We start from the raw sequence: 12531 nt of genomic DNA, 5'->3' as shown, positions 1-12531 counted from the left end.
TTTGGCCAATGTACATGGCAGAGGGGCATTGCTGGCACATATCACATTGGTAGATGTGCAGGTGAACGAGCCTCTGATAGTGTGGCTGATGTGATTAGGCCCTGTGATGGTGTCCCCTGAATAGATATGTGGACACAGTTGGCAATGAGCTTTGTTGCAAGGACAGGTTCCTGGGTTACTGGTTCTGTTGTGTGGTGTGGTTGCTGGTGAGTATTTGTTTCAGGTTGGGGGGCTGTCTATAAGCAATGACTGGCCTGTCTCTCAAGATCTGTGAGAGTGATGGGTCGTCTTTCAGGATAGGTTGTCGATCCTCGATGATGCGTTGGAGAGGTTTTAGTTGAGGGCTGAAGGTGACGGCTAGTGGCGTTCTGTTATTTTCTTTGTTGGGCCTGTCCTGTAGTAGGTAACTTCTGGGTACTCTTCTGGCTCTGTCAATCTGTTTCTTCACTTCAGCAGGTGGGTATTGTAGTTGTAAGAAAGCTTGATAGAGATCTTGTAGGTGTTTGTCTCCGTCTGAGGGGTTGGAGCAAATGCATACGGCACATACCTGCCCTGGCTTGCAGCCAGTCATCAGAAGTTCCACTTGCTGAATAACTACATGATCAAACCTTAAAATTCACAGTGCCCTAGCTCTACTTTCAAGTGCAGCTAGCAAACATCTCTCCTAGAAAAGGAGTAGCAAAGAAAACTTTTAGACTACTCTCCACCTTCTGTTCCACCCCCTCAGTCACTGACAATCTTTTCCGTGTAAGCCCCTAAAACCTGCAAGATCAAAATCCATCCTCATTTAAAAACAAAAACAGCAGCATTCCACAATAGTGGTCCTTTATGCTCCACATCAACAGGTGCAATAATGCAAGCATTGTATAATACTGCAGTCTACATATTTTTGTTGGAAGGCATTACCGATAGAAATCAATGAAGCAAAAGGCCCGCGACAGCTAGAAACCCTAAATAATATATTTGATACATGAGTAGATGAAACACCCGCCAGCACTCTGGGCAACGTTTTGCTCACAAAGGACTTTGGCAGATAGTAATAAGATTCTCCGGGGTTTGTGGGTCTATCTGAAAATGCATCAATTGCACCACTCCTACTTACACTGCCTACAAGAGTGGGCTTAGCTTTCAAACTCCACTCCCCCCAATGTGCAAAGGCCACAAGAGTCCTATGTGAAAGCCATGGCTGAGTTGTCCGACTCAGACAAGCCACACAATAAAAGATGTCATGAAATGATCTGCTCCAGCATAGCTGGTAACAAGGACATACACGCCATCAGATATAATTCAACAACATGCATCACTAAACTCACCTTAGCCCTACAGAAGAACTTCTTCCCCTTAATCATTTTCCTTAATCCTTTCCAGCTTGGTTTTGATTTGGGTTTTTTATTTTCTTCCCAGTCAGTTCTTCTCCTCTCTCTCATTCACACACATTCCTTTCATAGTTTACCCTTAAGCATATCATCCACCTGGCTGAAGGCAGCAGCTCTGCAGGTCACACTGGTTTTCCCAACACACCCTTATCAACAAAGTGCAACAAAAACAAGGTGCATGCCACATTGCCTTCACCGGCTTGGCAGTCAGCTTGATCCACAAGCCTGAGGCTAAGTTTGAATTCGTGTGTGAGGCAGAGGGAGACTGACTGGAGTTTAGTCTTGGTTACACCTGATGTAAATTGTGCAAAGTCACTAACTTCCATGGATTGACAACAAAGCATCAAAGAACAGACTTTGGCCCAGTGTTGTTTTAGCATTGTGAAATTTGCAGAGATTGTTTTAAATACATGGATCCTTTTTGCATTCTCTGGTTAGTTCCTTTGTTATTTTGCCAACCAAAGCTTTGTCAACACTGGGAATGGGCCCCAACTTCAGCCTAGGAAGACAGCAGACAGGCAAAGCTGCAAAGGAGCTTACTCCTGCTTAAAACCTTGGTGAGCTCTACTGGTATAAACCACAGCTTTCCTTGTCTGCACTTGTGCAGCTACATTGGTGTTTGGCCATTGATCGGGGAGATTCCCAACGGAGACAAGACTTTGCTCTCTCACTCGGCCAAAATTCCACTGAAAAGCATAATCTTCCACCCCTCATTCACTCCACCACTTCCGCAGTCCAAGTGGTTCCATCTGCACTACCGTACGCAGGAACCCATTTACACATGAGAGCAGAAGGGAGAGAGCTGCACCTTATTTTTACTTTGTTCCCAAACAACACTCAGTGGTGCCCTAGGGCCAAACTGTGAGCCCTTCTAACCACCAGCAATTCCTGCTGAAGTCGATAGGAGTTGCAGGTACAGAGCATCTCTCGGGATTTGGGCATGGGGATTCATCAGTGCTGGAGCGTGCTCTGGGAACACAGCACAACCATGGCATGGACCCATTATAATACAAGAACGAACCATGTAAGTCTACCAGGCTGCAGCCAGCTTCCCCACCATGAATGTCACCACAGAGCAGGCAGGCCCTAACCACCAACATCCTCTGGCCAGCAGCGCTGGCCAGTGCTTCAGAAACTGAACTCGAAGCCACAATTGCATAAGGATGTTTGTGTTTCCCTCCCAGGAACCTCTCTCTTGAGCCTGGCTTAGTTTGAAATCCTTGCCCAGCCCCAGTTACCAGCACTGCAGTTTTCTCTCTCCCTGCATGAATGAGAACAAAGGAACACAAGAGATCTGTGTCAAGTTGCTGCACATCTTGCTGTCTCTCTGGCCATGTAAACATCAGAGGTTTACCCACCTTGATGATATATCTGCCGCGCTGCTCCCAGTCAGGAAAAAGCAGAAACTAATCCAATGTCCTTCTGCTGGGCTCAGGTAAACACTTCAATACTATGAAACTAAGTTCAATCTGCCCTGTGTGGGAAAAACCTGCACTGGAGAAAGCAAACCCCACAAGTTTCATCTAGCAGCATTTCCAACCTATCGTCTTTCCTACAGGGATGGGATTAGGTCCCCAACAGTCACGGAAGTAAAGCCCCACAATTCCTCAAAACATTCTCCAGCTCTTCTGCACTGTTCCCCAGGCACCCAGCTGCCTTCGCAACACAGCTCCAAACAGTGTTATGTTGCCATGACTTCTTCACCAGAGATTGATCTAGAGTTTCTAGCGGGGCAAAGAGGCAAGCCCCAGAGGATATTTCTCCAATGGAAATCCTTAGGAGTTTGTGGGAGACGGCACTGCATTGGGTACAGGAAGGGAGGAATGTGTCTTAACCCGGCATCATGGTCCAGTGTATGTGGTGGGGGAGGGAGTCAGGGAAGACTTCACACTCCCAGATACTTTACCTAAAATAAAGCTTAATTCCTCAGGTTTCATGCAGGTGAAGGGAACAACCCCCAGCTCTTAAGAGTTAGACCCACAGCGGACAAAACACTAGGAGACAGACTGACATTCCTAAAGCAGCTAATGCTATGTAAAATCCAGAGCTGGAAGAAACACTCTGTGATCATTTTGTTTATCCTCTAGGCTAACCCCTGATGACGGCGGAGTAAGGATCTACAGTTCCTTCTAGACACAGCCGTTAAACATCTGATACTGTAAGAGTGGAGAGCTGATGGGGAAACAGCCATGGCAGAGCCCGCCGTAACCTTTCCATTCTAGCTGGGGCAATTTTCTATTTACACTTAATGTAAATAAACTCCCCATTACCCTTCCAGGGTGAGTTAGGACATTTGTAAAAACCACCAGCTTCTCTCATCCCGAGCCAAGGGATGTGAGCATAATAGGCAGTTTTCATCTCAGTCTCTATACACTTAATGAAAATGAAGGATGGTAATCCTGGCACAAAAGCAGAATTGTGTTTCAGGGGTGGGGCTGTGAACTCCATGTTATTTTCTGGCAGTATAAATAACTAAAAGCTAAATATGATTGCTTGGGGGCTGGGGGAGTGTGTGTTGCAGCAGATATGGCTGAGCTCTGTGGAATTGGTGCTTCTGGGCAGCGGGGCCACAGAAGCATTCCAATCAGGATTTAAATTTTCATGGAGATCAAAAGGGGAAGTGGGAGGAAGAAAAGCCTAGTCTAAACGTCTTGTTGAAAGGAAAAACAAGGGTTGAATAAACAGCATCCTGAAAGCTCATCACCTGAGTGTGAAAGGCACATCAGTGTTATCATTCCCACTATTCCCTGGGATCCAGTCACAACACAACAGTCCTGCAGGAACTGAGTTTACCCAACTGGGCTCCCAATGGTACCACAGGCATACAAAAACCAGAACAAGGTGAACAAATAGCTGAGTCCCATCTACACTGCAAGACCTGTGGTATTCACTTAAATGGACTAAAAAGGCCAAAAGGTGTTAACGCAATCCAGTCACTATCCAACATTTAACAGTTGGAAACAAACTTCAGGGTTTGGTATACAGAGACCACAGCCTGCTTAGTACCTGGGCAAACACCCCATTAAAAATCCTTTTTAACTTTTCTTTAAAGAAACAGACAAGAAGGAAAAACAGTTAAAGCATTTGAAATGTAAAGTACTAAATAAGGCTTTTATGGTAAAAAACATGTTTTGTTCCCTTTCCCAGGAAAGAGTCTTTCGAAGGAAAAGCCCCCTTGTTTGACAGTCGCTCAGATGGTATTGAAGAGGACAATAAGGGTCCTTTTGGGTAAAAGAGAAGAAGTTAGTTGGATGAGCTGGAGCTGTTGCTGCTGCTGCTCAAGTCTGGTCCCGTTTAATCTCAGGTAGTGTTTGGGATTCAGCTGGCGCCGACAGAGGTGTTGATGTGATCTGGATTCCTCTCTCTGGCCTGAGTTGATCAGAGGATCTCTCAGGAGACAGTGGGGGTGGCAGCCATGATGGTGAAACTCGCTCTACTAGCCTCCGTCTGGTCTTCTCTCTTTGTTTTAAGAGCCCCAAAAGGGAGTGATGTATGGAATAGCCCATCCCCTCATTAGTGCGTCCAACCAATCAGGCCTAGTATTCGACACATCAATTTTGGTTCATTCATTTCCATTTTCGTATCTTCTGTTTTTACCGAGCTCAATTTTAACACTGTTCTTTAGTTACGTCAGTAGGCCTTGTTGTTTAGACTCGATATTTGTGTGTCCCTTTTGTACCTCTTCCCTTCAACATTTGTTATTATAGGTTATTGTGATATCTTACGAACTTTCACTCACTTTTCACCATTGACCTTCCAATTCAGGTACATTTTTAGGACCAATAATTACCACAAATCAAATTGTGCTTTAATATTTTGGGGGGACTAATTTGATGTAACCAGGTCTCCCAACACAGGAATAACGAAGGTGTAGACAGTATAATAAAGAAAGTTTAGATGGAACCTTAAAACACTCCACTGAAGAAAGGCCTGATCTGTCCTGGCTTTTAGCCCATTTTGTGGTGATTTTCTAGAATTGCTACATTTATGACAGGACACTATGACGTAGCCAGAGGGTAGGCGGGCACAGGTATACCGAACACTAGCAAGATGGTTCATAAGAGCAGAGATTTTCTGTAGTGCTTTTACATTTCCCTTAGCAACCCAGTTTATTAGGCATTTACATTCGTGAAGCATTTAATAAATAATAGTAGCAGCAGCTACAATAAAAATAGGTCCAGATCTTCAGCTGGTATAAATTAACTCAGCTCCCAGGAATTAAAATAATCTGGAAGAAGGGATTTGCATTATTAGAATCATTCCCTTTCACTCTTAATGGATTTTAGTGCACTATTATAGCTGGATGCATCAGGTCAAGGGTTTTTACAAACCCTAACACAAAGAGGCTCTGATCGGTGACGGAGGCCTCTGGTAATACTGTAACAAACACGACAACTAGAAATCTACTTTAAAATAGGTAATTTATCTAACAAAACCAAATAGAGCTGGGTGAATAATTCATAACAAATAATCCAATTAATTTTGCCACATTTTGTGTCTGCAAAATATTAACAGATCACGATTCAGTTTGGAAGTTATTCTCTGAATAAATTTCTGCAAAGAATTCTTGGTTTGTGTATTTTGCTTGGAGAGGTCATTGTGAGTGTCTGATGCTGCATATTCAAGTGGGTGTCACTGGATGCATGGTTTACAGGGTAATATATCTGTCCCCAGTGGGCTGAGTTTAACTCTTTAGAATCAGGGTTCTGGTTCTGAATAGTCACAATTCATCAACTGTAAAATCTGCTTTTCACTAACATTCTGCAGTATTTTCTTAAAATTTTCTGGCTGGGCACACATGTCTGGGTGAACTCTCGTTCACTGGGGAATTCACACACAAAGGGGCACAAATGCAGGAGAAACAAATTCATTTACAGACTGCAAAGAATATTCACATACGATTTCTACAACCTTCGCTCAGTTGTAAAAATACTTTCCTTCTACACACAAACATTTGCTACTGTGGCGTCATATTATAGTGTTCTCCTCTAACTAGAGAAGGAATCTGAGCCAGAAGCTGGCAACACATCTGAATTTTCTCAAGAGTTCAGGGCTGTTCATTTCTAGAAACTTTGGTTCCGGCTCATCTCTAATTCTAATAAAGTTAAATTACTCTCTTTTTAAGCAATGTAAGTTAATTGCTCCAGATCTCTGCCAGTAGCTTGCAGTTCACAGGATTAGGTGTTTCTAAAGCACTAGCCTTATTAAATATCATAGAGCGCAAGATTGTGTTTGTTTGAAATGGCCAGATCCCCATTAGTAAATTGCAAATGTTACCAGGATGTAGTGCTGTTCGCATTGTGCTCTGTTTAAAGTTTGTGTCTCAATGTCCTGCTGTAAAGCAGGCCAACTGCTCTTTGTTATTACTACTTCATTTCTTAGATTTCCCCTGATTGTATCTGGCAGATCTTCAACTGGAGAAAGCCCCAAACTGAGCTGCCTTATCTGCAAGTGCTGGATGCAAGCAGCTAATCAGGAAATTTGCCACAGTTCATGTATATTACACAGATTTCACATCCCAGAGGGATTTCTTTTTATGAGTTCTCACTCTCCCGCATGAAATCCGAACTACTTTGTAATCCAACACCCTAATGTACCTTCCCTCCGATCCCCCAGGGCCTTGATCCAATGAGCAAATTTGGCAGCCACCAACTTCCAAGCATGATCAAACACTTTGGAGATGGAATTCATCCTCTCCCCTGGAAGATGAGATTTCCAGAGTCCTGCCCTAGCACATTAAAACAGGCTCCACGCCGCATGAAATTACACAGAGGAAACGTCAAACCTGAACACTAAAACCGGCAGCAATTGCCTAACACTTGTCTACCTAGGACTTCGCAGCTGGCACCATGTTACGCACCAGTCAACTGGCAGGGGCACTAAAACCCAGATGCTGCTACTTCAAAAGCACAAGTTCTTCCCACGAAGGAGACTCTCTTTTAATTGTTAGCAGTAGAGGGCCAATGACACACAGATGAATCACTCTGATTTGACCCACTAGTGGTTAATGGTGTGCACAAGCACGCACACACACTTTTCATTACAATCATGTAACTCATTCTCCTTCAATTTTTACAACTTACATTTTATCACAAAATGAAGACTGTAAAGAAGTGTTTTCACTGCTAGGAAATTTACACACACACATCATATACCGAAACTGTCACCTAATTGGTGGTACAGCAAAGAGGCAAACTATCTCTTTGTGATATTCCTTAGAAAAATCCTCACCCATCTATCTAAATATTGAATCAGCAGATTAATTAGAGCTTGCTTTACTACTGTGATTAAGTGACCGTACAGTGGGTGTCTACAAATTAAATGCTAAGAAAAACCACCAGTACTGAATGTTAAAGTTGCAAAAGGCAATGAATTGATGATGGGAGCTAGTTAATTTCCTTCTCAAGTCTAACAAGTCACAGTGATCACTGGCTTTGCAAAATAAAGATACTTAAGGCCACTCAGATTTTCAGACAGCTCTATAGTCAGCACAAGGAAGTAATGCCAATGCAGGAATTAAATGCGGTTTGTAGAGTGTCATAGATGCTGAGGCCAGAAGGGATCACTGTGATCATTCGTCTGACCTGCATACACCGGCCATAGGACTTCCCCAAAATAATTCATTTAAACTAGAGCAGATCTTTTAGAAAAACACTGAATCTTGATTTTAAAATGGACAGTGATGGAGAATTGACCACAACCCTTGGTAAGCTGTGCCAATGGTTAATTACCCTCCCTCCTAAAAATGTACACCTTATTTCCTGTCTGAGTTTGTGCAGCTTCAACTTCCAACCACTAGCTCTTGTACCTTTGTCTGCTAGATATCTGTGGTGTGTCTTGTTCTGCGTTACATCCCCAGCTTTCCTTAAATGTTGGCTTTGCATTTAATTTTGAGGGATAAGGAGAATGTTAGAGACGCCGAATTCATTTGCCAACTTCATGGCCTGATATGATTATTGTGGGACAAGATAACACCACAAGGAAGAAGTTTAATGGAATGTGATAAAGTGCTTAAATATTATTGATTCAAAACACAGGAGTGTTCCGGGTAAGTGAGACAGGTTCACTTGCCATTACTAGGGGTGTATTGCACTAGCTAGTGATGGCGTGCAAACCGCGGACTGGGGTGATGGCCGTTGACAGGGGCATCGACCTTGAGCGCTAATCCCTAGAGTGAGCAGGAGGAGGTGCCAATGCAGCGGTGAGTGGAGCAACCCGTGACACCTAGTCACGTGGAAACATCATGCCTGCACCTTTATTACTGCACATAGAGCGCTTTCCCAGAGGTGATGACTCCATGGCCAAACATGATTTCATGCTCATTAGTGGAGGTTGAACTTCTTGTCCTCTGCTCTGAAAGCACAAGCCCATCCCCTGAGCTAAAGTAGAATCTCCCTTAGCTGTAGCAGAATTAGGGTTCCCCTACCAGCCACTGAGGGTGTGGCACAGAACTCTGATCTGCAGCTCCTCTCGCTCCAGGTCCCACAGCATCTTCTTTGTGACTCAGCCCTCTGGCCAGGTCACTCAGCATTCCTCCTCCCGGGGGACAGTCCATCAGCAGTCCTAGGCAGTCTTCCCATTCGCTGCGTCAGTTCTACGCCACACCCTCAATGGCTGGTAGGGGAACCCAGGCCTGCCCTCTTCTCCAGATTCCAGTCCAGGGACCCTCAGCTCCGCAGTTCCGGGCTTCCTCCCGCTGCTCTCACTGCTCCTTCCCTGGACTGCTTCCTACTCTCTTATTCACCTTCTCTCTCTGGGAGTACCAGCTCCAAACCTTCCTCCCTCTTCCCAGGGAGTGACTGCTGTCTGCCTTCCTGCAGCCTTTCCCAGCAGCCCAGTCTGTAGCTCTACCTGGCTTTATAGGCCCTGCCTGTTCTTGCCCAGGTGAACTTCTCTCTAAATAGCTGCCTCCAGCCTAAAGCTCCTGTTTGGAGCCTAATTAGCTGGTTGGGCCCACTTAGCCCAATTCTGCTCTTGCAGGGCTAGTGTGGGCCTCTCACCCCATCACACAACGCATTATGGAGGAAATTAATCCTTTTGGAGCAGCAGGCTGAGCCAGTGCCCCCATACCAGCAGCAAAGTCAGCTCCTGGAGAGGGAGATCTAGCAACATTCAGCAGCCTAGTTGGAGCGGTGACGTGACTACTTGCGGGCTGGAATCGTTGAGCCATTTTTAGCTGACCTACAGCAGCAAAATCCCTGGAGCCTGCACCGCCACTGGATGATCTTCCTGTGCAACGTGCGTTGCAGTAATGCCCAAGGCGACAAGCAAAGGACACAAGGAGGGGAACGCCCTTGGTTACATGTGTTCGGGTGATCCCTTTCACAGTCCCAGGTTACGTGAGGTTTTCACGGGAGCCAACATCTATTGTAGCATGGGAAGCACTTTGCCATTTTCCCATCACGGCCCTAGTCTTTGTCTGATGTGGAGTCTCCTCAGGAACAAAAAGTGGAAACTGAACAGAGATTGTTTTCCAAGTGGACATTTACATTTAAATAATGATGGAAATAGGAATTACAAACAACTCCATTTATTCAATGAAGATAAAGGCATTGCCCCAGGCAGCTGCTATCTACAGCATCAGAACGAAAATCAGTATTAAAATAACGATTAAATCAGTTACAACAAACCACTTCCTGGCTCAATAATCACTCCAGCCATTTATTTTTTCCCAGGGGCCTCTCAGTTCTCCTCTGTATTCCCCACCACACTAAGGCCCAGTGTTGGGCTGAAGTGACTTGACATAGTTCTATATAAGATGTAGCCAAGAATGCTCCTGTCTTGGGTATATGGGATCATTGTAAAGCTATTCAAGGCTCCCAACCAGAGCTGGAGCGTGGAATCCACTACATAGCTGCCAGTGTAACATCGACAGACTCCAATCGTCGGCAGGCGGGATCAAACCTGGGACCTCTGGAGCTTAGTGCATGAGCTTCTACAGCATGACCTAAAAGTCAACGGGCTGTTAGCTAAACCTGTAGAGCAAACTCATTAATCTCTCTCTTTCCAAGTGGTCTCAGTGCCACAAGATGGGACAGAACACCATACCCAGGAGGTGTGTAGGTTACACTACTCTTTCTGAGCTGCAGAGGGCTCATGTAATACCGGGGCAGTTTGGTGCTTGTACCTAGAATTTGATTTTCTGAATCACCCTTAAAATGTTCCATCTCTGACTTCCCTACGTGCAAATCTTGGCTCGCAGAAGCTGACAAACGGTCGGTGTTTACTAAGAAAGAGGATGCCATTTCACCCCGGGTGCCCTGCACTGATCTCTCAGGAAAGACAGGTTGAGGGAGCAATGTTCTGATTTCCTCTGGATTTTCACAGGCTTGATGCAATTTCAATCCTATTTTTAAGGTGGCTGCTTTCAAACCAAATTCTAACTTCCAGTTTCTAGAATATCTCCTTTTCTCCAGGCTCCCTTTAATAGAAATGGGCCTCAACCAAACCCTTGGATCTGAACTTCATGGGTGTGGTATGGAATCAGGTTCCTGGTCTGGTTCTGAATTACTTAGCAGTTCTCCATCTCAATTATGGGGCGAAATAAGACTCAGAATCCCAGCACCTATACTTTGGGGAAGTTTTGGTCCAATCTTTGTGGCTCAGAACCACCTCTGTTCAAGACAGCGGCTATAACCTAGAACAGGGGAACATGCACAGTGACATGGCACAGCTTTGAGTGCTGGGTCCTGAGTAACCACTGCTTTATCAATGGAGTCCCACCAGTGCAGAACTGGAATGATGCATTGGTGAACTGGGCCCCGAATTTTAAACACTCTCTTCTCTTCCGTCATCCTCCTTCACCCCAGCTCCATCCCTGCTGCTCTACTCCCTCACTTTCCACCCCTCTCTTTCCCCACTCTGATCCCTTTCCCTGTGCCCTCTCCTCTGCCTCACCACTCTTGCAGCCACCCCCTCCACATACACAAACACACTCTCTCTCTCACCTGGGTAGCCCTGACACACACACACACACACACACACACACACACACACAGCTATGCAGAGACTTCTGATCCCTGCCCATGCTATGGACTAGGAACTCCTCTCATACATCGCTCCCAAACTTCTGATTACAACAGGGACGAGCTACATCATGCACTAAACTACATCAGCTGCTCTCCTCTCCTGTCTCTACCTCCACCAACATCAGGAGCTGGACAAACCGGTATTGATGATCTAGATGGCTGTTTTGCACAACAGAAGGCTGGAAAGGAACCTAATGGAGTTAAAGCATCTTTAACTTGCAATAAAAGGTCATTTGTTTACAGGTAGCACTGTTTACAAACTTGAAAATACATCTCCATCCATTCCTGTTCTTCGCAGTTAAAAAAAAATGGTTTTCCTCCATTGTGGCTGATGAGGTTTGAAATTAACTTTTGGCTTTTTTTTAAGCTCCTTGTCTTTCTCTCTGCATCACTGATGACTTCAACACAGGTCTGAGCTTGTCAATTAACTACTGCCACAGAACCAACAAAGGAAGCTCTACCACACAAAGGATTGTTTTTAGGTAGGTCCTACACAAAAATAGTAATAATTGAGTTAGAGGATATTGTAATGAAAGAGCTAGAAACTCTATGTACACAACTGCCCTCTATAGGATGGAGTCAGCACTGTTCCACTGTATTTCATACAAGCTGTACTGGTTAACAGCCAATGCAGATTCTCTTTCAGCTCAGTTAGAAGAAATGGGTTCTTTTGAAGCAGCAGGATCTTGTTTCTAATCCCACTGTCTCCATAAAATTTGGAGTGACCATGGCACACAGCATAGTTATAACCACTAAGTCCTAGATGGCGGTAGATTTATTACAACAATTCATACATTTTGTGGGGACAGAAAGGTGGCTGTTTATATAAAGAAGCACACTGCAGACCAGGGATCAGTGAGTGGCTGGCGCTCTGCTGATTAATCACTGTCTAGGTAAAAAGAACAGAGTTACAGTTTGCAATTATAGTTTTTATGGGTAAGTTTTTGTTTAATGCAATCTTTAGTGCTCAGTTACTCTATTATTGCTCTATAAACAATCAGGGTGATCCTAGGAATAATAAATGAAGTTCCTGATGTTTCATATTCAGCCTGAAAACAACTAAAGCGCTTCCATCTTGCTAATAAAATTCTTTATTTTTTTAAAATGTTCTAAGTAGCCAGTGAGTT

The 12531-nt window shown here is 44.5% G+C and overlaps 1 protein-coding gene across 3 annotated transcripts in view; it reads right to left on the bottom strand.

Moving 5' to 3' along the window:
* SH3PXD2A (SH3 and PX domains 2A) overlaps window positions 1-12531 on the bottom strand; it is a 369953-nt gene that overhangs the window by 287656 nt on the left and 69766 nt on the right. The gene's annotated exons all lie outside the window — the stretch shown is intronic.

Source organism: Natator depressus, chromosome 7, assembly GCF_965152275.1.
Source record: "Natator depressus isolate rNatDep1 chromosome 7, rNatDep2.hap1, whole genome shotgun sequence".
Classification (NCBI taxonomy): Eukaryota; Metazoa; Chordata; order Testudines; family Cheloniidae; genus Natator; species Natator depressus.
Note: the sequence above shows the minus strand (reverse complement) of the source record. Positions and strands in the feature narration are given on the sequence as shown.